General features: G+C 37.6%; 1 long non-coding RNA gene across 3 annotated transcripts; it reads right to left on the bottom strand.

The window, feature by feature from the left end:
* Window positions 1-27879, bottom strand: LOC108349079 (uncharacterized). 3 transcript variants are annotated; one of them, XR_015646018.1, is made up of 4 exons: window positions 27701-27861; window positions 10448-10533; window positions 6316-6379; window positions 1-357 (listed from the first exon to the last, which is right to left on the bottom strand). It is a non-coding gene; the product is annotated as an uncharacterized LOC108349079 (long non-coding RNA). The 3 variants fall into 3 exon arrangements; XR_015646017.1 differs by lacking the exon at window positions 10448-10533 and having other exon boundaries at window positions 27701-27879; XR_015646019.1 differs by lacking the exon at window positions 10448-10533 and having other exon boundaries at window positions 27666-27844.

Raw genomic sequence — 27879 nt, 5'->3', positions numbered from 1 at the left:
TGCTTGGGAAGGAAAGAGTTTATTTGGCTTACATTTGCACAGCGCTGTTCGTCATCAAAGGAAGTCAGAGCAGGAACTCAAGAAAGTCAGGAATCTGAAGTCGGGAGCTGATTCAGAGGCCACAGAGAGGTGATGCTTATTGATTTTCTCCGCCATGGCTTTGCTTAACTCCACAAGCCCAGGGATGGTACCACCCACAGTGAATTGGGCCCTCTCCCATCAATCATTAAGAACACAAACTACGTGCTCGCTTGTAGTCCAGTCTCATGGAAGCATTTTCTTAACTGACGTTCTCCCCTCTTGCATGACTTTAGCTTCTGTCACGTTGACATAAAGCTATCCAACAGAAATTATCACCTAAGAAAATGCAGATAGATAAAATCAAGTCATCCCATCTACCATAAAAACTTTAATCACATGTCATCTTATAACACTGTATTGATTTTGTCTCTGTTATTGAAAAAATATTTCATTTTTCAGAAAATTCATTTTTCAAAGAAAAACTGTATTACCATAAGGAAGACCATTTATAATATGTAAATATGTCATTAAAATATTTTCTCACTCAGTTGTTTTGAAATGAACATGAAAGACTTGGCCTACAATGTTCCAAGCCTGGCTAATGCATTTCTTTGATCTCTGATGACGAAGCAAGTCTTAGAAATCAAGTTTGTAACATTTATTACACAATTCAGATTATGCTGCTCATACAATTGATAACACTTCAGATTAATCTAAACAAAATTTATAGTCATCATACTGACCTATGGTGACAACTGTTAAGAGATTTGGATACCATATCAAATCTCATGCCCACTAAAATATCTCAGATGTTAAAAGGATGTACTCAAAATATCATCCAGCAGATACCTGAGTGAATATATTTATTATGGTTTCTTCATGTATATAGCTAATGCTAATTTAAGTCACCCCCATTCCTAGCTGATCATATTTTTAACATTCAACTTCCTTAAAATACAACAATTTTATGCCTTATTCTCTATTACACAAAATGTTCTCTTACCCAAAATATTAAGGAAAACAATCTAAAATTATACATCTACTCTTTGTAGGCTGTGAATCTCTCCTGACAGCTGCATTAGACACTACTTGACGTATTTTGCACATGAATTTAATACTGGTGTATATGCATGTTTAAACTTTTATATATCACATACAGAATACACTGGGACATTTTAGAACACATAACCTTAATCTCATCCCAATACATATTCTGCATATATATCTTTTCTCTCCATCTTTACTGTTTGGCTCTCCAATATTCTAGTATTATAATCCCAAACTTGAACTTGCTATTTGATCCTTTTTTCATGACATGTTTCCACTCTGTCTTACCACAGTATAAGGAGCCAGCTAGAACTTTCCATGTACTTTCCTCCTACAGACCAAATGGCTCTTACACTATTGCTCTGCAATGTATCCATAGATTCCCCAAAGGTGAGCGAAACTCTCATTCTTACCCCTTTCAGAGCAGCAAAAACAAACCAAAATAAACTGAGCGCAGACAAGAATAGACAAAAGGAAGAGTAGTGAACATTGGATAAGTCGATACTGTAGCAGAGACTGAAGGGCCAAGCTCAATGAAGAGGCTAAACTGAGTGCTCTGTTATGAGTTTATGTTCCAGGAAGAATATTAGGTCACCTGGCTGCTTTGAGTACCACTCTAGATACTCAATGAAGGAAGGAATCTATGATGGCCTCAGCAGTTCCCAGTGCTTAAAGTCATGTAAACATGGTCTTGTTACTATTAGTGAACAGGCTGTGGAAACAACAACCACCAGTGCAACTCTGGGAAATGAACGATACAACACTGATATTCTAAGTGTCATGTTTCAGATGGAAAGGGGACTCATGATATGATTCCCTTTGACGGAGCAATGAGGGACAGGGAAAGTGATGTGTAGTAAAAAAAAGTCTATATGGTGAAATGGTGAAATGTCTTCCGTGAAAAGAATCTCACAATAACTTTCTTTTCTCCTTGCACACACACACATACACGCACACACACACACACACACACACTAGTACTAAGGGTTAAACACAGGACCTCATACACACACCACTGTGCTTCAACCCACTCTACAATTTGTATTTTAAGAAAACAATATATACTGTTACCATATGTGTTGCACTATCCATGTTTATTCCTCCTGTGTCCTGCCTTCTTTCTTACCTCTCACTGACCTCTTTCCTGGCTTTCAAAACGTATATAAACACACATATATGCATGCATATTTATAAACCTTATTCTACATTCTGCAATCGAAAGGAAATGAATAAATAGGAACAAAACATAAGCCAAGTATGGTCATGCACATATTTAATCTCATCCCTCCTGGGATGGGGCATGGATGCAAGAGAATCTCCTAGTTTAAGACCAGCCTGGTCTCTAAGAAGACCTTACCTCATTACCTCAGAAAAAAAAGAAAAAAGAAGAAAGAAAAAAAAATGAAAAGTCAAAGTAGAATGATATATGTGGCTGAAAAGTCACAATTAACCTTTGTTTGCAAGCTAAGAAATTAAAAAGAAAACAGATATAACAGTAACGTGCTGTGTTGTGCAACTTGGATTCCTGTTCTTAAACTCCAGCATTCACACACCAGCTGCATGGAGTACTGAATTCTACACTGTCAACGAATTTTTATCTGGTTATCTGAGACTGAAAAAAAATTACTGCCAAGGACACACTCCCTTCCCCGAGCAGATCTTATCTGATTTCATTCTCCTGGTGTCAGAATAAAAACTAACCATGCTCTCCTCAGTTTGAGTCATCTCTGAGGTCATCCCTCTGGAGTTGCCATAGAACTGACTGAAGTCTTTGTTGTAACTGCACACAAGCTCACCTACATTCCCTGCCTAGATTTCATTTTTTTCATTCCTCTGACAGATAAAATTTTGAGAGCACCCCTGAAGAATAAATAGCCTGCAGACGAATATGTCTCCAGGCAGGCTCCTTGGGGTGGCTGTGCTGGGTGACATAAAAACTAGTTTCCATGGTTCAGATTTCAATCTACATTTCCTGAGTTCATCTTTGCAGTCTGGCTTCTGACCTGATGAAAATTACCAGTTGCCTCCCATTGGGTACAGCAGTACACTAACAACAAAGATGGTTTCTCTGTGACTCTTAGTGACTTCCAGGTGAAAATATCCAGAGTGTGATGGATGCACCATAGAAAGAGCACAGTCCTGTGAAGTATAACATTCCATCCTGCTATGAAATGGAGGGCCATTGACACCTTTTGATTTGTGGACCTTCTTTTTGCCACTTCAGACAGGATTTGGAGTATGGCAGCATCTTAGGTCAGAGTTCCTTTGCCAGATCATTCGCTCTGTCTGATCAAGTTCACTTCCATTTCTGGGCTCATGACCAGTTCCATCCAGCAACTAGAAAATCTTTGTCCCCATGATTAACTCTAGCCATTTATCCCGTAACACCCAAACTAACAATGTTTCTTTACAAGGCATTTTCTTCACGACAATTGCTCAGTGCTATGTCTGACTCATCAGATATGCTAGAGCCATCCTGCATAAATGTAGTTAACTGGGAATTTTCAAGCCTTTATAAATCAGTTTACATTACAGTAGCTTGAAATAAGGCATGGTAGGAGTATTTACACCGCGGAATAAACCCTATAACTCAATTCTACCACGAGCTGGTGGCTGATACTTTTGTCAACATGACACCAAATTTCTCCTGTTCTACAACTTGGCTCCCTGCTCATTTATCAGTGGATGTGAATGCTAACCTACATGCTGGGGTACATATTTTCCTAACTGCAATCTTGCAAATACATTAAAAGTATAATTCTTTGTAACTCAAACATTTTTCTCAGTGCCCTTCCCAAAGTAAGAATTTGAAATCTTTCCAGTCATCTGCTCAGGGGTCTCTAGATGTTTTGTGTAGATGAAAGAATGATGATGATTATCAATCTTATTTTTTAAATACATATATATATATATATATATATATATATATATATATATATCACATACTCACAAGTTTCAAACCATAGTTCTAGTGACTCAATGTCGGCTGTGATCTGAAAATATTCAATGTAAGCTTTCAAATATGCAACTCATACATTTTAAATTGCTCCCAATTTCAGGCAGGAGATGAAATTCTCTCCATTCACCGTGTCCCTTCTGTATTTGAAACATCTCTGTTCAGCATATTTATATTGTCTGTGCTATTCACCCATCAGTCCTCTCTGGTATCAGAGCAAATGACACCATCTCACAGCCTTCAAATATCTGTTATTCTACCTAGAGATGACTTCAAAGAGCAAGACTGGTGGTGCTGGCAATTTACTTATGCCAATAGAAACACATAAAGCACTTCCTTGCAATGAAGAGTTGAAAAGAGAAAGAAAAGTTCGGAAAGAGACAGAAAGAAAAGAAGAAACATTTACTCAACTCTTGTTTTAAGAGTTCTACTTTATTTTTAGTTGATATCTATGATATAGACATCATGGATAAGTGCACATAGGAAAATGGTAGTGTACATAGAAGGTTTGGTGCTATTGTTCGCTCCAAAATAAATGAAGGTTCTTAGTGTTAGGTCCTCTGCAGGCAGAGAGGATTGCTCTTCTTCGGGCTGGGGAATGCTCTTTATTCAATCACAGCATTTCCTGTATTTTTATGTCAGTCATCCCATTGTTACCTTTTCTCAATTACAGTATAAAAAGCACTCTGACACATAGATCCTATTACCTTAAATCAATAAACTACTTTTGTATATTATATCTGATTCACATAATTTAGGCTTTTTTAAAAAAAAACTTGCAAAATTTATAAAATGTATGACTCAAGGATTTTTTTCTTTCTAGATAATAATTCTTGTCATTAAATGTCACCTATTATAATCTGAGCTTCTCTATTGTTGACACTTGGAAATAAAATTTTAATATGGCTAATGCTATTCTTTACCCTATCATTTAAAAAAATAATATTGGAAGGATAGCTGTTTCAGTTATTAGAACCCTCCAAGGGAGGAATAGAAAATAAAGAGATTGCTTTGCCATTCTTTCTGCTGACATCTACACTGTGGCGGCAACTGCTGCTGCTCAGACAGGATATGCCCTGCCTATCACTTTGGATTTGTGAACCCTGTCAAGGAAGATGCTTTTGTGCCGCAGGCTCCAGGGCCATGTCCTGTCAGCACTCTCTCACAATGCTGGGTCAGCAGCATAGCTGAAGCTCCCCTTCCTTATGTCTTAAGATCAGCATGCTCAACCTGCTTACAGGAGAGCTCAGGCGTGACTGTGGGCAGCACTGAGCTGGCATATATAACAGGAGGGTGACACTCACTGCCTGCTTGTCAGGCAAGCTGCCTGGTTCTTATCCTCTACCATTCACACTTAATATCCTAAACCAGTGCAAATGAACTTATATCAGGAATTACAGGACCTGCCAGATCATGGATGATAAAACGTATGCATATCTTAATGTGCCAAGCTCTATTCTCACACAGTCAAAAATCCCCTGTTGTAGGAAGATATTGCTCTACAAGTCTTTACTGCTGTACTTCCCTGGCATCATTGAGAAATGCTCCTCATTCGGGGTTAGAATATGAATAATATGATATTACACATCAAAATTACCACAGATGCTGCTAGATCAACTAGTTAGAAGGACACTATAACTCACATCCTCAGTTCAGGATAGAATTATTATTTTTACTGAGAGTTAAGAGGGCATGGTTAGAGGTTGAAAATTGAGGGAAAAACCACAAGCTCTATTAAGAAATTAGAACATCTGGCATTTTTGTTAATCTCTGTACCTACATTCATTGTGACAGTCAATATCATGTTTGACACAATAAGTCTTCTCTGTTTTAGAATATTCTTTGATGCATAGTTGGGTTTAAAAAAATAACTTCTTCAACTAGGAGTAGAAGTAAGATATTTAATGAAATATTGATGGTAGAAATATAAGAAATATCAGAGAAAGTGAATTATGCAACTCACTAGGAAATTTACTGGTCAAAACCTTTACCTAAAATAGGCAAACCTTGAACTTCCAACTTCAATTTGCACATGTAAATAGCTTAGAAGATACCACTCCTCACAGCAAGGAAAGCTAAAAAAGCTGAAAGTGAATGACTCTTCTTGGAACCGTCAGAAACTTAGGATGATATATGCCAATATTAAGTCATGAAGAAATGGGTGCAGCCAGAATGTTACATTTGCATTCAGATTATATAGCAGCCAAGTAGCTGTCACATGTGTGTTTAATATTTATGTTGATAATTTGTTGGAAGAAGTCCTGGTCATCAGTCCTAGGAAAATCTCCTACCTTTTCACAGGTTTTGCATCCCAAATTCCCAAGATGTTCTCATTCTTTTTAAAGATCCAAGAAACTGTAGCAAGGGTGGGAGAAATAATAGAGAAAAGGTGGTCTGTATAACAAAAGCACACTCAATAGGGGAGAAGAATTTGGCAATATTTATGCTAGCCATGGAAAGGGCACTCTTCCTACACTGGGTTTCTCTGGTCTTCCTGGCTCATTTAAGAAGTAAAACATGCATTTTACAATAGCAGGAGTGGACAGTGACACTGCACTGCTAGAGATGCGGTCCTAGAGTCATCAGGTCTACTGAGACAGGAGCATCATCCAGACATGGCCTAGTTCTCTCCTCTCCTACTGGCCACACCTGGGTACCACATGAAGTGTTTAGATTAAAAGACTACAAGAGTCAGACACTCTGAGATGGGATATTTATGTAAGGCCAAACTCAGGGGGAAAAAAAATAAAAACCAATAACAACCAGAGGTAAGTGGAACTTTGTGCAACTATGGCAGATATTATGAACAGCCCTGGTCTAATACCAGATCTATATAAACACCAGCACTTATTATTAAGACTTCCTATGCATATTATAGCATAGCCAATATAAGTCAAACATAACTTCCTTATACATATAACATAGCCAGTTTTCTGTGAAAATTTACAAAATATTACAAAAACAAAACAATTAAATCTGAAGAGAGCAAGCAATCCCCAAAACCAAGACATTGTGATTATGGGGCCAGGAATTTAAAGTAACTGTGGTCAATTTTTACAATTATGGTAGAGAAGTAGAAAATCTGTAAAAAGCAAATGGGCAATCTGAACTGAAAAATGGAAACTTTCTGAAAATGGTAAACAAATAAGTAGATAGATAGATAGATAGATAGATAGATAGATAGATAGATAGATAGATAGAGATGTAGATAGATAGATGATAGATAGATGTAATTAACAACACTGGAACATAAATTAAAAAAGAAATACAATTAGTGAGCTCAAAGTACGTCCAGTAGAGGTAAGGACTAGCCAACTTGAGAAACCAACATAAGTCCTTAGCTAAAATGCTCAAAAAAAGAAGTAAGGAAAAACCCAGCATCTAACAAAACAGTAATTCAAGACTAGGGGAAGAAAATGAGAAATTAAAAAGAAAATGGTAATGCTAAGAAGACTTCTAAAATGAATAAAAGTACATAACCATACATCCAGAAAGCATAAAGAAAAGCACAGAAAATGAATATCAACTGCTAGGGACATCATTCTTGGAGGGAGAGAACACAAGACAAAATCAGTGTCTTAGAAGAAGCTAGAAAAGGACCCTCACCCACAGAAAAACAGGTAGAGGGCCAATGATAGAGAAGATACAGAGGTTTCTGAAGAATCCCAGCAGGAAGGAGAAAGAGGGATGATACAGTTCCAGTGAAAAAAATTAAACAAGCTAGAGTTAAAGACATCACTCAACCATGACACAAAAATCAGGAAGAATTTGATAAACACAAACTGAAGATATATATTTTCAGTAGAGCAGCTAAAAAATTACTCTAAGGTATTGAGGCAGAAAGTAATACAGAACCCAAATGGGTATTATGAGGAAAGGGAAGTAAAAATTCATTGATTTTTATCTATTGTTAATTGATATAAAATATTTTTCCACTTTTAAAATAAAATAATGCATTCATAATGATAGCATGAAATAAGTCCTAGCAATCAGAAGGATGCAAAGGAAGAATAGGGAATACATTTGTGATATAATTTCTAATAAGAAAAAGTGAACAAATGTCTACTCACCAAAGATAATGCAATAGATCTACTAGACAAATACGCATGAGTTTAATTAACCAGGTTTTAATTAACCTGCAAGTTCATTGTCCTTCCTGACTGGAACACAGATGACTAAAAAGTAGCTGCACGACAGAAAAGCTTGTCTACCTTGGGTAACAACTCAGGAAAGATGCATCCTTGGAGCTCCTTACACAACACTCCAGTCACAAAATGAGTAGTAGAGTCTTTTCCCCCAACCAATTGTTATTGCATATGCAACAGGGTAGGGGATCATATGAATTTATTACTTTCAGGAACTTCTTGAGCCTTGTGAGTTTCCTTTATTTCATGAGATTAACTTTTAAGACCCTTTTCTAAGAGGAGATGTTTCAACTCAGAGGAAAGAACTACACAACACCCTATATAACATCTGCACAATTTCATAAGTAGTATGAAAGTTACTTAAAGACAAATTTGATTGCCTAGTAATGTATGTTTGAAACTGTAAGGAGACAAAGTAAAATAAATGGAGGAGTGTGATGGATAGGCCAAATAAAGGAAAGAAAGTGTAATCATAAAATGGTAAATTAAAATCAAAGTAGAAAACAGCAAGTAGTAGTCTGGCTGGTCACCTTAAAATAATGATTGTCAATAAAAGGGAAGCAGAGTCAGAATGGCTGAAAAATACATATTGTTCACATCATGGATATACAGATTAAAAGTGACGATGTAGAAAACATCTATCCTCACCCCAACCAAAAGAAAGTGTAGGGCCCTGTTTTAATTTCAGTATAGAATCAAAAAGGGATAAAGAAGCAATTGGACAATGATAAAGGAATAAAATCTACATAAAATTAAATCATGTTAAATGTATATGTCTCTAAGCATAATTTATAATAAACATGAGGCAAAAATGATAAAATCCAATAAGAGAGATAGACTGCTGTACTCTGGTAGTTGGAAGATATAGTATTGGATTTTAGTAATTGATATAGCCAACAGATGGAAATTCCAAAAGGATAGTGATACCAATTGACAGCACTAACAGTCAATTTGATCTAATTGACATTTATAGACTGCCCCATCAACAACCAAAGAGTACACATTTTACAAAACTCACAGAGAAATTTCATGACCTTGCTTCATTGACCTCAAGAGAACCTTGACAAATATAACAGAATAAAGACATGTAAAGTGTGGGTTCTGACCAAGTAACGTACAAATCATTAACAAAATTTAAAGAGGAATCTGCAAATGACAAAAAATTAGAAGACAAAAATCTCAAATTTTCAATGGATCAAAGTCTCCAGAGAATCAACATATTTGAATTAAATACAAATGAAAATAGAATTTCTCAAAAGCAGTGGTGGTTTGAAGGAGAAATTTATAGCATTAAATACATAATTGGAAAAGAATAAAGACCTAAAATGGATAGTCACAAAATCACAGCAAACTTTGAGACATGGAGATTACTGAAAATCTTTAAAACATTGAATAAATTCTACAATAGGATATAAAACATTTTAAAGTGAACTACACTATAAATATATGAAAAGAACTCATGGGAAAGGGAATGGGAAGTATTCTGAAATTGCAATTTGTTGTGGTGGGAGCTAAAAGAGTTTCACAGAACACTGCACTGATGTAGAAAAGTTAGATCTGGTCAACAAAAATACCATCAATTCTGGTACTAATTCAAATGCATTCTGAAGTTAAACAATGGAATCCCTGAGTAACAGGAAAGCCAGATTTCTCCTGGTTGGGGTGGGAATCTGTAGAGGTAGCTAGTGTGTGATACTTCAGGATGAATTCAGTTCATCATAACATCTTATTGCAAATATAGGCAAAAGCATATAGAAATATGCAAGATAGGTAATATTCAAAAATAAATTTATAACAACTTATGTGTGTTAATGTATGCTAATGTAACCAAGGAGCCAACTATGGAATGTCAGTGGCCAAGCAATAAAATAGAAAATGCACTGTTGCTTACAGCTAAAGTATACCACGAACATCCATACATCTAAACAGACAGTAATAAATGAACAACCAGATTAATTAAGGGGGTTTTCCATAAATGATCTTTTTAAATATCATTGTCAAGTATTTGAAACTTGCACAGACTATAGATGCTCAGCCCTCAAAAACAAAAGATATAACACTAAGCATGGGACAACAAATAATGAAAACAGCCTCATCTTTATATAAGGCTCATGATGGTTAATGCTAGTTGTCAGTTTAGCTCCCTGTAGGAGACAAAGCTCTGGGCAAGGCTTTGAAGGGTCAGGAGCACCCATTTTAGCTATAGCAAGAACCATTTCAAAGTCTGGGACCCAGAACTAAATATAAGACAGCAAGTAAACTGAGAAGTAGTACTCACCCTTCTCTGTTGACTAGAAACATAACGATGAACTGTCTCTCTCAACTAGAGCCAAAATCAGTGTTGTCCCACTTCAGTCTCTCATGCTGGGTATTCAAACACAACAATGAGAGAAGTCACTAAACCATGAGGTGGGGAATCAATAAAGGTGAATCCTGTCGATATAGGTGTCGATATAGGTGGGGATCTATGTGATAAAATGCAACAAAAATGGAATTTTATCTCTGTGCTATTTGCTCAAAAATTTACATTAGTCTAATCACGAGAAATCTATAAAATGTGTAAGTTAAACCATCTCAAAGTCCAAGACTATACAACAGAAAGAAAAGTACGCTGCTGGCCAAAGCAAAAACTGCACCGAAAAAATATGCAAAGAAGAATACTCAAAAGTATCTCAATGAGAGAAAAACTAAACTGGTACAACTTAAGCAAAGCAGGTGGGAGCGTTTGAGCACCGACGCTCAGTTAGTGGCAGTTCTAGATGACACTGGGAGGAAGGTGACTGGCAGGATATGTCCAGCACAGCGGAGCGGGTTTATGGCTGTTTTTCTCTTTTACTAGGCCTTCTGTGTTTATAACTGCAGTGACTCACAGTTAGGCCCTATCCCTGCCTTCATGAGAGACTGGAGGATAGAGCTGTTACCTTCTTCTGGGCTTAGATGATATCTTAATCCTCAAAAAAGACATGCCTCAATTTCAAAACTGGATGAAGATTGAAGAACACTGAAAATGTTTCAAAGGGTAGGGGAGTAATTTAGAATGTCAATTTTTAAAAGTAAACTTTCTATGAAAATAGAAATCAAAAAGTTGTCTAAAGTGTAGGTAAGCTGAGAGAATATTAAGCCATCTACATGATGTCAAAGTCAAGAGGAGGCTAAAGAGATATGGCAACTGAATTAAATGGAGTACCTCAAGACAGACCTCGGGAAAGAAAAACAGGTAAACCCTTTTTAAAAATTCAAATAAAGTACCAACTCTAGCAATAATGCATCAACCTTTGGTTCAATAATTATGACAAATGTACTATAGAGACCCGAGATATTAATAACAGAAGAAGTGACTGAGATTTATGGAGTCTCAGCATCTTTCTGGTTTTCAGTAACTCTAAAACCATTTTAAAATGAAAAGTTTATTAGAAAGTAATAACTCTACCCTGTTCTGAGCCTTTGGAACTAATTTTCTTCTTGTTTGAAAAAAGGCATTTATTTTATGGCAGCAGTCACTACTACAGAGGTAAAAATAATAATCATAGTAGTTTCTCATGTGGCAGGTTTTGGGATCATTCTCTTATACGGAGAAACTCTGGGGAAAACTGTTATTCCAAGAAGGAAGACCCATGTGAGTCTCAGGGACAGTTTAAAGCCATCATTAAGAATATAATAAAATTAAGCCGCATCCTACAAAGAGTCCAAGTAAACTTGATAGATGTCGGGGTGAAGCATTAGCATCAGAGTTATTAACACATTGAATCCATCTTCATTTTTCTCATGCCCAGCCATCGAGGCAGCCACGTCAAGACTGACATGCACGCTGATGCTAGAGATTTTAGCAAAATTCAAATGCAGAGAAGGTGGAGTGTGATATCAGAAACTGCAGAGAAAACTGACCAGAGAAATTAGAGAGGTGCTGATACCTTGTGACATACCAGGGTTGGAAGTTCAGGAAAAAGAACTATGAAAAAACAGGGCATGCAGTAATAACCAGGTCTATCTGCTGATTAGCTAATAGATATTTAGAGTAAATGTCTTTGAACTGGGATACATTAGTCTGAGTTCAAGTCGGCAGGCTTGCTTCTGAGCTCCAGACTCAGCAATTTACTAACCACCAGAAAAAAAAAAATGACCAGAGACAGATTGGCTATGTCAGCTAAATCGTTTATAGCATTTCCTTTCCTTTAAAAAATAGTTTTTTAAGAAATGGTAGACACATGAGCTGTATTTTTAACATTTAAAATGAATTTAATTTTTATGTGTGTATGTATGCTGCATTTATTTTATGTGTGGACTTTCACACATGAATGTGTTGAGGACAGAAACTATCACTAGGACTTTTTCCTTAATAATTACTCTTATTGTAGTTTTTGAGACAGTCTCTTACTGAACCTGGGGCTCCCGGCTTTGACTAGATTGTATGCTCAGTGAGCCCTTATATCCCCCTGTCTCCATCTCCTAGCAGTAGGGTTAAATATGCACATTACCATGGCTTTTATGTGGGTTCTGGGATCTGCATTCAGACCCTCCTAATTTTGCAGCAAATACTTTCCAGCCCTGCAATATATTTTTAAAATATTATATCACAGTATTGTCTTGGAGGCGTGTAGCTGAGATAAGAAATCTGACATGCTAAAGTAAAGAAAGGTTAATTAATATTAAGGTAAAATGTTAGTGAATTAAATTTTGTTAGAATGCTGCCATATGCTTTGATATAATAAACATTAAAATGGACATAGATAGAATACAATGTTGGGAAGTGGTAAACATTTCTGTGATTATGCCATAAAATACCAGTACTCTTTGTTCATGATTTTATTATACCACTAACACTACGCTTTGTGAATTTTGTAGACTTTTTAGTTCAGTATTAGTGTATTCTACAAAACTCTAAATGGATTATTAATTTTGAAAACAGAGCTGCTCACAAATAATGGCTATACAAAGTAAACAATCAAAATATATCTTGTGAATACCAACTGTTAAAGTAGAACACTGAGTTAATTATGTCTACTTAATATTTCTTGTTATCTCCTTGACGTAATTCTGCCTGTTTACATTTGTGTTCATGTATATCTGCATGTGTTTATACCTGGAAAAACGGTTGAATATTGTGTACATGTGAACTTACATATGCACATGACTACATACAGAAGCTCTAGGTGAGCTTTGGTGGTTGTCCCTTGGACGTTGTCTGTGTTATATTTCCCAAAAAAAGGATTTCTTTTGGTCTGAAACTAGTCACTTATACTAGGCTGGCTAACTAGTAAGACTTAGGACTTTCCATTTACCTGGCTTCCCAGAGCTGGGCTCTAAAGCCTGTGGAGCTACACTTGCTGTTTCCTGGGGATACTGAAGATCAAATTCAGGTCTCGATGCTTTCAAAATAAATTTTACCAACTGAACCATCCCCTCATAACTAATTCATTTGTTTGTGTTACCTATTACTGTTCAATTCCATGAGACATTCATATAAATGTCTCTATATTGATTAGTTTATACACTTATAACATATAATTATATTTATACTTATAATAAAGTATAAATACTATATTAGTAAAAGTATAGTACCAAAAATAATTTACTAATTCTATAATTTTTATTTTTTTATTAACATTTCAAATGTTATTCCCTTCCCCGGATTCCCATCCATAAACCCCCTATATAATCCCCCTCCCCCTTCTTCTATGAGAGTGTTCCCCCCAACCACCCACGCCTTCCCACCTCCCCGCCCGGACATTCCCCTATACTGGGGTATCCAGCCTTGGCAGGATCAAGGGCTTCTCCTCCCATTTCTGCCCAACATGGTCATCCACTGCTATATATACAGTTGGAGCCATGGGTCTGTCCTTGTGTACTCTTTGGATGGTGGTTTAGTCCCTGGGAGCTCCGGTTGGTTAGTATTGTTGTTCTCATGGGGTTGCAAGCACCTTCAGCTCCTTAAACCTTTTCTCTAACTTGTTCGATGAGAACCCCATTCTCAGTTCAATGGTTGGCTGCTAGCATTCACCTCTGTATTTGCCATGCTCTGGCACAGCCTCTTAGGAAACAGTTATATCAGGCTCCGGTCAGTATGCACTTCTTGGCATCACCAATACTGTCTGGGTTTGGTGGCTGTATGTGTATGGACTGAATCCATAGGTGGGACAAGCACTGAATGGCCGTTCCTTCAGACTCTGCTCCAAACTTTGTCTCCATATCTCCTCATATGAATATTTTTGTTCCACCTCTCAAGGACTGAAGCGTTCCCACTTTGGTTGTCCTTCTTGAGCTTCATATGGTCTATGGATTCTATCTTGGGTAACTTGAGTTTTGGGGCTAATATCCATTTATTAGTGAGTGCATATCATGTGTGGGACTTTTTTGCAATTGGGTTACCTCACTCAGGATGATATTTTGAGTTCTTTGTATATATTGGATAATAGCCCACTATCAAATGTAGGATTGGGAAAGATCTTTTCCAAATCTGTTGGTGGCCATTTCATACTAATGACAGTGTTCTTTGCCTTACAGAAGCTTGGCAATTTTATGATGTCCTGTTTCTTGATTCCTAATCTTAGAGCATAAGCCATTGTTATTCTGTTCAGAAAAATTTCCCCAGTGCCCATGTGTTCGAGTTTCTTCCCCACTTTCTCTTTTATTAGTTTGAGTGGATAGTGATTGCCCTAGGAGCTCTTTTATCATTGACGATAGTTTTCCCTATCCTGGGTATTTTGTTATTCCAAATGAATTTTCAAATTGCTCTTTCTAATTCTATGAAGAATTGAGTTGGAATTTTGATGGGGATTGCATTGAATCTTTAGCTTGCTTTTGGCAAAATAGTCATTTTTACAATATTAATCCAGGCAATCTATGAGCATGGGAGATCTTTCCATCTTCTGAGATCTTTAATTTCTTTCTTTGGAATTTGAAGTTCTTGTCATACAAATATTTTACTTGCTTAGTTAGAGTCACACTGAGGTATTTTATGTAATGTGTGACTACTTGTCAAGTGTTCTTCCATATGTTTTTTGCTAACTTTTGGTTAAAAGTTGATTTTATTCAGTATTAGAATGGCTACTCCAGCTTGTTTCTTCAGACCATTTGCTTGAAAATTTGTTTTCCAGTCTTTGAATCTGAGGTAACCAGTCAGTTATTCTGTATCTTTTTATTGGGGAATTGAGTTCATTGTTAAGAGATATTAAGGAATAGTGATTGTTGTTTCCTATTATTTTTGTTGTTAGAGGTAGAATTATGTTTCTGTGACTCACTTCTTTTGGGTTTCTTTCAAGAAGATTACCTTCTTGCTTTTTCTAGGGTATAGTTTCCCTCCTTATGTTGGAGTTTTCCATCCATTTTTCTTTGTAGGGCTAGAATTGTGGAAAGATATTGTATAAATTTGGTTTTGTCATGGAATATCTTGGTTTCTCCACCTATGTTAACTGAGAGTTTTGCTGGATACAGTAACCTGGGATGGGCATTTGTGTTCTCTTAGGGTCTGTAAGACATTTTCCCGGGATCTTCTGGCTTTCATAATCTCTGGTGAGAAGTCTGGTGTAGTTCTGATAGGTCTGCCTTTATATGTTACTTGACCATTTTCCCTTATTGCTTTTAATATTCTTTCTTTATTTTGTATATTTAGTGTTTTGACTATTATGTGACAGGAGGAGTTTCTTTTCTGGTCCAATCTATTTCAAGTTCTGTAGGCTCCTTGTATGTTTTTGGACATCTCTTTTTTTAGGTTAAGGAAGTTTTCTTCTATAATTTTGTTGAAGATATATACTAGCCCTTTAATTTGGTAATCTTAGCTCTCTTCTATACCTATTATCCTTAGGTTTGGTCTTCTCATTGTGTTCTATATCTCCTGGATGTTTTGGGTTAGGAGTTTTTTGGGTTTTACAGTTTCTTTGATGGTTATATCAATGTTTTCTATGGGAACCAGAAGAATGAATTTTTAAATTATACTTGATCTATATCTTTTCATCAATTTCATATTCCACCAAATACTTAAAAATTTTCCTAATGTGTAAGAGGCAAACAGTTCCAAGTTTTCTAAGACAGTCTCTTGATTATTGAATATTAAATTATTATTGAATACCAAAGTCCAGGATAAGATAACCTGGACTTGAATAGAATATGGTTTCTCTGAATCAGTAATTAATTAATAATAGAATTAATAACTAATATTAGAATTGCTAATACATCAATAAGGGTATTAGAAGTTTACAGAACTTCTTTTTATTCCCCCACTGAGAGGCACACATTTTATAAGATTTAATGCTTCCTTGACTGATTATAATCATTACTAAAGTTTTGTAAGAATAAAAGAAAATTAAGCTAATAAAAATCTGTCTAAATAGAACTTAATTAATATGTAGATGTCATTGACTAATCTATTTTTAAGGTTATTTTTTAGGGCAAGTAGGTGGGAGGAAGTGGTTCAGTGAGTGAAAGAGTACCCTCATAGAAGCGGGAGGACTGGGGGTGGGGGTGGGATAACGGGTTTCTGGAGGGGAAATCAGGAAATGGGATAACATCTAAAATGCAAATAAAAACATCCCATAAAATTACATAAGTAAATAAATAAATAAATAAATAACTGCAAAAAAGAGAATGTACTTTTAAGAAACCAAACATTATTGTTTGTAACTAAAGATTTGAACTTTCTCATAGATCATTATTTTGAACAATGCTATGATATTCCTTGTTGGAAACACCGTATGTCAGAGGAGCGTTAATTTCTACCAGTGATCATGATCTCTTTGCAGTTTGCTGAAATGTGTAAGTGGCTTCCTTACTTTTGCCACTTACACAAAGTGCAACTGAGTCTCTTCTTCTAGAACCATGTTGAGAAACCAACCTTGGAAGAGAGTTTCTTGATTTCTGAAGAGCAAATGTCTCCCTCCAGAATTAAGATAGCCTGGAATTGAATGGAATGTAGTTTCTCAGAATCTGTAGCCATTTCCAGTTTCAATCTCTACTATCTATATACGAGTAGCAGAAAAGGACATAAATAGTGTTGAACTACGGGAGAAAAGAGAGCCATATACCACGGTCAGTTCTCTAGCACATAGTAAGGCAACAGTTTAGATAGAAGACCTGAATCCTTAGATGAGTATGGAGAATGTTATTACCAAATACAAAACATCTGCTTTTCTTACTGATCTCTGATAAAAGGGCAGTCTTCTTAGCACTCCCACTCACATGGAGGTAAGATGGCTACCTAAGTGTCTGTACCTCCTACATGAGGTCATGGGCAGGGAAGGCATACTGTTAGTGAAAATAAGTCTTATGGTTGGAACAGGACATGAGGGGCATGTTTTGTCTACCTTCAGTATGAGCCCCAGATGGCAGCACACAGACCTAAGCTAAAGAAAGGAAGAGGAGAGGGGGAGGAGGGTGAAGAGAAGGCTGGGCAGGAGAAAGGAAGAATGGAGAGAAGAACAGTGAAGAAAACATGACAAGAGAAGAAAAGAAGGAAAGAGTAAAGAGGGAATGAGAGGAGATAGGGGAGGGAACAGAGACAGGGAGGGGAGTTGGATTAACATTTAGGTATGTGAATAGAGGTACAAATGACCTCTGTAGATCATAAGCCCCATGGCCTGTCAAAGGCCTTCCACAGCAGAATTCAGGGTTACTTTGATTGAAGAGCAAAAGAGAAATAAATTCTAAATACAAAGACAAACACAAACAAATTCTAAATATAAATAGAAACTGGCTGGTTTTGTGTCATCTTAACACAAGTCGAGTCAACAGAAAGGAAGGAGGCTCAATTGAGGAAATTGCTCTGTGAGATACAGCTGTAAGAGATCTCAGTTAGTGATAAACCACTGTAGTGCCATTGTAGATAGGACCATCCCTGGACTGGTGGTCCTGGATTCTATAAGAAAGCAAGTTTTACAAGCTATGAGAAGCAAGCCAGTAAGCATACCTCCCCCTCCCTACCACCACCACCACCATGGCCTCTGATATAAGCTCATACCTCTTTTCCTCAAACAGGATCCTTCCCTGTTTGAGTTCCTTCCTGATTTCCTTTGATAATGAACAGCAATGTGGAACTATAAGCCAAATAAACTCTTTCCTCTCTAAGTTGTCTTGATCATGGTGTTTTATCATAGCAATAGAAAACTTTACTAAGACATGACATTTTCAAGTAATATGAGAAGCCTAGATAGAATTAATTTTAGACATAGAAACAAAACTTTTACAATTCACAGATTGTGGAGAGCCTTTGCTGCTGCTTCAAGGACATTGGCAAGAATATTTACAATGGTCTAGGTGGACAAGGGAGTAGACTCAGATAAAAACATTTACACTGGCCTCAAGATAAATACAGCCAAGGAATGTATTGTATTCCTTTTATCTTGGTCATGCTGATAAAGCCCTAGACACAGTGACCAACATGGGATTTTGTTTATTGTCTGATTTGACTACTTCGTCTATGCTTTGTTTATTCCTTGACTTTGTCCTTGAACTAGAACTGACCCTATTCTTTGCATGTGCCTAGAATGGTATAAAAACAGACTGAGAAAAATACAACCGCTTCAGCTTCAGCACTGGCTGGAGTCATGGTATAGTGTTGTCTAGCTGTCTTTTCTTTCCTTAATCCTTACTACCTCCCTCGAAAACTGTTGACTATATGAGCTGACTAAGTCAGCAGATGAGCATACATTATGAAAACTGTCACAGGGTACTTACATGATAATACCTATTCTTATTTGGTAAAAGAAAGCTTTCTTAACTATTTCAAAGTTGTTTCTCTATATAGAGTGTTTACTCTTTGCTCCAAACAGCTTGGCAAGAGAACTGAGGAAGAATGTGCTAACTTGTACTCCTAAGTATAATATAGGACCAATGAGGGATTTCTCAAGTATTAGTATATTAATGATTGGGGAAACACAGACCTAGAACCTTGATCTTTGACACTCAGTTTCTTTGCAAAATTGTCACCTATGCTTGAAAGCTTTGAAAAAAGTTACTCTGTTAAATTGTAAAAATATATTGGGACATATGTCACCCTTTGAGGTAAATTTTGCTTTAGCCACCTCTAAGGGGTTGAGAGACATGCTCTAGACACAGCTGTTCTGGGGAAGCCTGTATCTGTTTAATCACTACCCAACTAGGCATTTAGATCAACTTGTTCATAGACAGGCCCAAGAGCAGATACAATATTTTACCCCTGAGGGTTTTCAAGGACAAAGGAGAACACAAAGGAATTAATCAACAAATCCACAATGAATTATTCATTTTCAAAATATATTGTGTCTATTAATAGAAAATTAGCAAAAGTTATATTATGATAATACTAAGCATCTTATCTCTACAAATCACTCCTAAAACATCAAGCTTAAATATCTGGTAGAATATTGAAATTGTTATTTCAACAATTCTGAAACTGGGCTATTTTTCTAACATATAATATGTCAATGAATTTACACACATAGTTTACAATGAGAAATGGAGTTACAGTATTGAGGTGTTTTTTTTTTCTGGTGTTATGTATTGTAATGCAAAATATTATTCCTCAAGCCCTGGTTGCCCCCAGGAATAAGAGAATCTGCACATAATCAAGTAGTGATATGTGACCTTGCTGCTTAACTTAAAACTATTGGTTGAATAAAGATGCGGATAGCCTGTAGTTGGAAAAAGAAAGGTATGTGGAGTTTCCATTCCTAGACTTGGGGTCTGAAGTAGGACTGTAAGGATAAGAAAGAAGAAGAAAATGGAAAGAGAAAAAATGACATGGGGTAGATGAGTCATGAAAACTGACCATGAAGGCTGGTCAATTGGAGTTATAAGCAGCCCAGATGAAACATGGCAAGTTATAACTTAGAGTTATGATAAGCAAGTATATCCTAATAGGGTAGAGGGTAGATATCTGCCCAGCTCTAGTGCTTTAAAGACATTATAAATATAAAAGTAGCATGTCTTATCTGGTAACAGAATGATCTAAGGCGGGATAAAGCCTTGTATCTGAGATTAAATAGCTACTACAATACTACATTCTACTATGCCCCAAAGAATAACTGTCCTTCTTCCCAAGCAAATTAATAACAAAAAATTCTTTGTTGTGTAAATGTACCACATTTTCTGTATCCATTCCTCTGGTGAGGGATACCTGGGTTCTTTACAGCTTCTGGCTATTATAAATAAGGCTGCTCTGAACATAGTGGAGCATGTGTCCTTGTTATATGCTGGAGCATCTTTTGGGTATATAACTAGGAGTGGTATAACTGGGTCCTCAGGAAGTACTATGTCCAATTTTCTGAGAAATGCCAGGCTGATTTGCAGAGTCTTTGTACCAGTCGGCAATCTCACCAACAATGGAGGAGTGTTCCTCTTTCTCCTCATCCTCGCCAGCATCTGATGCCACCTGAGTTTTTCATCTTAGTCATTCTGACTGGTGTAAAGTGGAATCTCAGTGTTGTTTTGATTTGCATTTCCCTGATGACTAAGGATGCTGAAAATTTCTTTAGGTACTTCTCAGCCATTCGGCATTCCTCAGTTGAGAATTCTTTGTTTAGCTGTGTACCCCAATTTTAATAGGGTTATTTGATTTTCTGGAGTCTAACTTCTTGAGTTCTTTGTATATATTGGATATTAGTCCTCTATGTGATGTAGGATTGGTAAAGATCTTTTCCCAATCTATTGGTTGCTATTTTAAACAATGCTATAATAAAATTCATAGACAAATGGATGGAACTAGAAAATTTATCCTGAGTGTGGCTATCCAATCCAAAAAAAAAAAAAAAAAAAAAAAGGCTGGCGCTGGAGGGCAGCACACCACGGAGCCAGCACTCCGGAGCTGCCCCTCTGGTAAGCATGGCCCTGACTATTTCATGGACCAGACAAGGGAAACTGGGAACCTCAGCCACACGAGCTCCGAATCTGCAGTTGAGGACCAACCTTAGGAGTCGTGGGTGAAGACATCAGAAGAGTGAGCTTCAACTTTAAAGCTCACTGCTCCCAAACCCCTTGGGAGAGAGAGCTCACCGCCGAGACAGGAGGACACTCATGAGACTGCAGAGCGGAAGAGACCACCAACACTGCGCACCCCTGCCCACATCCCTGGCACAAGAGGAAATTGATTACGGCCTCTGGGTTCCCTTGGATAAGGGCACAGGAGCAGCAAATCCGCTGCTTCTGAGACATCGCCAGAACCTGAAGGGACCGACCAGATAAACAGTTCTCTGCACCCAAATCCCGTGGGAGAAAGAGCTAAACCTTCAGAGAGGCAGACACGCCTGGGAAACCAGAAGAGTCTACACACTGCCCACATCTCTGACTCCAGAGGAAAACACCAAATGCCATCTGGAACCCTGGTGCACGGAAGCTCCCAGAAAGGGCAGCGCAGATCTTCCTGGTTGCTGCCCCCTCGGAGAGCTCGTACGCAACAGCCCACGAGCAAACTTGAGCCTCCGGACCACAGGTAAGGCAAACCTTCCACCTCCAAGCGACCTGCCTGGTGAACTCAAGACACAGTCTCACAGGAACAGCTGAAGACCTGTAGAGAGGAAAAACTACACGCCCGAAAGCAAAGCACTCTTTCCCCATAACTGGCTGAAAGAAAACAGGAAAACAGGTCTACAGCACTCCTGACACACAGGCTTATAGGACAGTCTAGCCACTGTCAGAAATAGCAGAACAAAGTAACACTAGAGATAATATGATGGCGAGAGGCAAGCGCAGGAACTCAAGTAACAGAAACCAAGACTACATGGCAACATCGGAGCCCAATTCTCCCACCAAAGCAAACACGGAATATCCAAACACACCAGAAAAGCAAGATCTAGTTTCAAAATCATATTTGATCATGATGCTGGAGGACTTCAAGAAAGACATGAAGAACTCCCTTAGAGAAATGCAGGAAAACATAAATAAACAAATAGAAGCCTATAGAGAGGAATCACAAAAATCCCTGGAAGAATTCCAGGAAAACACAATCAAACAATTGAAGGAATTAAAAATGGAAATAGAAGAAATTAAGAAAGAACACATGGAAACAACCCTGGATATAGAAAACCAAAGGAAGAGACAAGGAACCGTAGATATAAGCATCACCAACAGAATACAAGAGATGGAAGAGAGAATCTCAGGAGCAGAAGATTCCATAGAAATCATCGACTCAACAGTCAAAGATAATGCAAATCGGAAAAAGCTACTGGTCCAAAACATACAGGAAATCCAGGACTCAATGAGAAGATCAAACCTAAGGATAATAGGTATAGAGGAGAGTGAAGACTCCCAGCTCAAAGGACCAGTAAATATCTTCAACAAAGTCATAGAAGAAAACTTCCATAACCTAAAAAAAGAGATACCCATAGGCATACAAGAAGCCTACAGAACTCCAAAAAGATTGGACCAGAAAAGAAACACCTCCCGACACATAATAGTCAAAACACCAAACGCACAAAATAAAGAAAGAATATTAAAAGCAATAAGGGAAAAAGGTCAAGTAACATTTAAAGGCAGACCTATCAGAATCACACCAGACTTTTCGCCAGAGACTGTGAAAGCCAGAAGATCCTAGACAGATGTCATACAAACCCTAAGAGAACACAAATGCCAGCCCAGGTTACTGTATCCTGCAAAACTCTCAATTAACATAGATGGAGAAACCAAGATATTCCATGACAAAACCAAATTTACACAATATCTTTCTACAAATCCAGCACTACAAAGGATAATAAATGGTAAAGCCCAAAATAAGGAGGCAAGCTACACCCTAGAAGAAGCAAGAAACTAATCGTCTTGGCAACAAAACAAAGAGAATTAAAGCACACAAACATAACCTCACATCCAAATATGAATATAACAGGAAGCAATAATCACTATTCCTTAATATCTCTCAACATCAATGGTCTCAACTCCCCAATAAAAAGACATAGATTAACAAACTGGATACGCAATGAGAACCCTCCATTCTGCTGCCTACAGGAAACACACCTCAGAGACAAAGACAGCACTACCTCAGAGTGAAAGGCTGGAAATCAATTTTCCAAGCAAATGATCGGAAGAAGCAAGCTGGAGTAGCCATTCTAATATCAAATAAAATCAATTTTCAACTAAAAGTCATCAAAAAAGATAAGGAAGGACACTTCATATTCATCAAAGGAAAAATCCACCAAGATGAACTCTCAATCCTAAATATCTATGCCCCAAATACAAGGGCACCTACATACGTAAAAGAAACCTTACTAAAGCTCAAAACACACATTGCACCTCACATAATAATAGTAGGAGATTTCAACACCCACTCTCATCAATGGACAGATCATGGAAACAGAAATTAAACAGAGACGTAGACAGATTAAGAGAAGTCATGAACTAAATGGACTTAACGGATATTTATAGAACATTCTATCCTAAAGCAAAAGGATATACCTTCTTCTCAGCTCCTCATGGTACTTTCTCCAAAATTGACCATATAATTAGTCAAAAAACGGGCCTCAACAGTTACAGAAGGATAGAAAAAATCCCATGTGTGCTATAAGACCACCACGGCCTAAAGCTGGTCTTCAATAACAATAAGGGAAGAACGCCCACATATACGTGGAAGTTGAACAATGCTCTACTCAATGATAACGTGGTCAAGGAAAAATAAAGGAAGAAATTAAAGACTTCTTAGAATTTAATGAAAATGAAGGTACAACATACCCAAACTTATGGGACACAATGAAAGCTGTGCTAAAAGGAAAACTCATAGCTCTGAGTGCCTGCAGAAAGAAACAGGAGAGAGCATATGTCAGCAGCTTGACAGCACACCTAAAATCTCTAGAACAAAAAGAACCAAATATACCCAGGAGGAGTAGAACACAGGAAATAAACTCTGAGCTGAAATCAGCCAAGTAGAAACAAAAAGGACTATAGAAAGAATCAACAGAACCAAAAGTTGGTTCTTTGAGGAATTCAAAAAGATAGATAAACCCTTAGCCAGACTAATGAGAGGACCCAGAGAGTGTGTCCAAATTAACAAAATCAGAAATGAAAAGGGAAACATAACTACAGATTTCAGAGGAAATTCAAAAAATCATCAGATCATACTATAAAAGCCTATATTCAACAAAACTTGGAAATCTGCAGGAAATGGACAATTTCCTAGACAGATACCAGGTACCGAAGTTAAATCAGGAACAGATAAACCAGTTAAACAACCCCATAACTCCTAAGGAAATAGAAGCAGTCATTAAAGGTCTCCCAATCAAAAAGAGCCCAGGTCCAGACAGGTTTAGTGCAGTCTTCTATCAGACCTTCATAGAAGACCTCATACCAATACTATCCAAACTATTCCACAAAATTGAAACAGATGGATCACTACCGAATTCCTTCTATGAAGCCACAATTACTCTTATACCTAAACCACACAAAGACCCAACAAAGAAAGAGAACTTCAGACCAATTTCCCTTATGAATATCGACGCAAAAATACTCAATACAATTCTGGCAAACCGAATCCAAGAGCACATCAAAATAATCATCCACCATGATCAAGTAGGCTTCATCCCAGGCATGCAGGGATGGATTAATATATGGAAAACCATCAACGTGATCCATTATATAAACAAACTGAAAGAACAAAACCACATGATCATTTCATTAGATGCTGAGAAAGCATTTGACAAAATTCAACACCCCTTCATGATAAAAGTCCTGGAAAGAATAGGAATTCAAGGCCCATAACTAAACTAGTAAGAGCCATATACAGCAAACCAGTTGCTAACATTAAACTAAATGGAGAGAAACTTGAAGCAATCCCACTAAAATCAGGGACTGCCCACTCTCTCCCTAATTATTCAACATAGTTCTTGAAGTTCTAGCCAGAGCAATCAGACAACAAAAGGAAATCAAGGGGATACAGATCAGTAAAGAAGAAGTCAAAATATCACTATTTGCAGATGATATGATAGTATATTTAAGTGATCCCAAAAGTTCCACCAGAGAACTACTAAAGCTGATAAACAACTTCAGCAAAGTGGCTGGGTATAAAATAACTCAAATAAATCAGTAGGCTTCCTCTACACAAAAGAGAAACAAGCCGAGAAAGAAATTAGGGAAACGACACCCTTCATAATAGACCCAAATAATATAAAGTACCTCGGTGTGAATTTAACCAAGCAAGTAAAAGATCTGTACAATAAGAACTTCAAGACTCTAAAGAAAGAAATTGAAGAAGACCTCAGAAGATGGAAAGATCTCCCATGCTCATGGATTGGCAGGATTAATATAGTAAAAATGGCCATTTTACCAAAAGCGATCAACAGATTCAATGCAATCCCCATCAAAATACCAATCCAATTTTTCAAAGAGTTAGACAGAACAATATGCAAATTCATCTGGAATAACAAAAAACCCAGGATAGCTAAAACTATTCTCAACAATAAAAGGACTTCACGGGGAATCACTATCCCTGAACTCAAGCAATATTACAGAGCTATAGTGATAAAAACTGCATGGTATTGGTACAGAGACAGACAGATAGACCAATGGAATAGAATTGAAGACCCAGAAATGAACCCACACACCTATGGGCACTTGATTTTTGACAAAGGAGCCAAAAACATTCAATGGAAAAAAGATAGCATTTTCAGCAAATGGTGCTGGTTCAAGTGGAGGTCAACATGTAGAAGAATGCAAATCTATCCATGCTTATCACCCTGTACAAAGCTTAAGTCCAAGTGGATCAAGGACCTCCACATCAAACCAGATACACTCAAACTAATGGAAGAAAAACTAGGGAAGCATCTGGAACACATGGGCACTGGAAAAAATTTCTTGAACAAAACACCAATGGATTATGCTCTAAGATCAAGAATCGACAAATGGGATCTCATAAAACTGCAAAGCTTCTGTAAGGCAAAGAACACTGTGGTTAGGACAAAACGGTAACCAACAGATTGGGAAAAGATCTCTACCAATCCTACAACAGATAGAGGCTTATATCCAAAATATACAAAGAACTCAAGAAGTTAGACCGCTGCGAGACAAATAACCCTATTAAAAAATGGGGTCCAGAGCTAAACAAAGAATTCACAGCTGAGAAATGCCGAATGGCTGAGAAACACCTAAAGAAATGTTCAACATCTTTAGTCATAAGGGAAATGCAAATCAAAACAACCCTGAGATTTCACCTCACACCAGTGAGAATGGCTAAGGTCAAAAACAACAAATGCTGGCGAGGATGTGGAGAAAGAGGAACACTCCTCCATTGTTGGTGGGATTGCAGACTGGTAAAACCATTCTGGAAATCAGTCTGGAGGTTCCTCAGAAAATTGGACATTGAACTGCCTGAGGATCCAGCTATACCTCTCTTGGGCATATACCGACAAGATGTGCCAACATATAAAAAAGACACGTGCTCCACTATGTTCATAGCAGACATATTTATAATAGCCAGAAACTAGAAAGAACCCAGATGCCCTTCAACAGAAGAATGGATACAGAAAATGTGGTACATCTACACAATGGAATATTACTCAGCTATCAAAAACAATGCCTTTATGAAATTCATAGATAAATGGTTGGAACTGGAAAATATCATCCTGAGTGAGGTAACCCAATCACAGAAAAACACACATGGTATGCACTCATTGATAAGTGGCTATTAGCCCAAATGCTTGAATTACCCTAGATGCCTAGAACACATGAAACTCAAGACAGATGATCAAAATGTGAATGCTTCACTCCTTCTTTAAAAGTGGAAGAAGAATACCCTTGGCAGGGAATAGAGAGGCAAAGATTAAAACAGAGACAGAAGGAGGTTGGGGATTTAGCTCAGTGGTAGAGCGCTTGCCTAGGAAGTGCAAGGCCCTGGGTTCGGTCCCCAGCTCCGAAAAAAAAGAATCAAAAAACAAAAAAACAAACAAACAAACAAAAAAAAACAGAGACAGAAGGAACACCCATTCAGAGCCTGCCACACATGTGGCCCATACATATACAGCCACCCAGTTAAACAAGATGGATGAAGCAAAGAAGTGCAGACCAACAGGAGCCGGATGTAGATCGCTCCTGAGAGACACAGCCAGAATACAGCAAATACAGAGGTGAATGCCAGCAGCAAACCACTGAACTGAGAATAGGACCCCCGTTGAAGGAATCAGAGAAAGAACTGGAAGAGCTTGAAGGGGCTCGAGACCCCATATGTACAACAATGCCAAGCAACCAGAGCTTCCAGGGACTAAGCCACTACCTAAAGACTATACATGGACTGACCCTGGACTCTGACCTCATAGGTAGCAATGAATATCCTAGTAAGATCACCAGTGGAAGCGGAAGCCCTGGGTCCTGCTAAGACTGAACCCCCAGTGAACGTGATTGTTGGGGGGAGGGCGGCAATGGGGGTAGGATGGGGAGGGGAACACCCATAAGGAAGGGGAAAGGAAGGGATTAGGGGGATGTTTGCCCGGAAACCTAGAAAGGGAATAACATTCGAAATGTAAATAAGAAATATTCAAGTTAATAATAAAAAAAACATAAAACAACAACAAAAAAACAAAAAATCAAAAAAAAAAAAACCCATGGTATGCACTCACTGATAAGTGGATATTAACCCAAAAGATTGGATTACCCAAAATACAATCCGCAGACCACATGAAGCTCAAAAAGGATGACCAAAGTGAAGATGCTTCCATCCTTAGAAGTGTGAGGAGCTGTCCGAGGAGCTGTCCTCACAAACTCCATTACAAGATGGCACCAGCATCCGGCAGAATGCACCTAGTAAAAAGGGCAATACGCAGGCGCCTAGTA

The sequence above is a fragment of the Rattus norvegicus genome, chromosome 20, assembly GCF_021556685.1.
Source record: "Rattus norvegicus strain SHRSP/BbbUtx chromosome 20, alternate assembly SHRSP_T2T, whole genome shotgun sequence".
In the NCBI taxonomy this organism is placed as follows: domain Eukaryota; kingdom Metazoa; phylum Chordata; class Mammalia; order Rodentia; family Muridae; genus Rattus; species Rattus norvegicus.
This window is presented reverse-complemented; position numbering and strand designations above follow the sequence as displayed.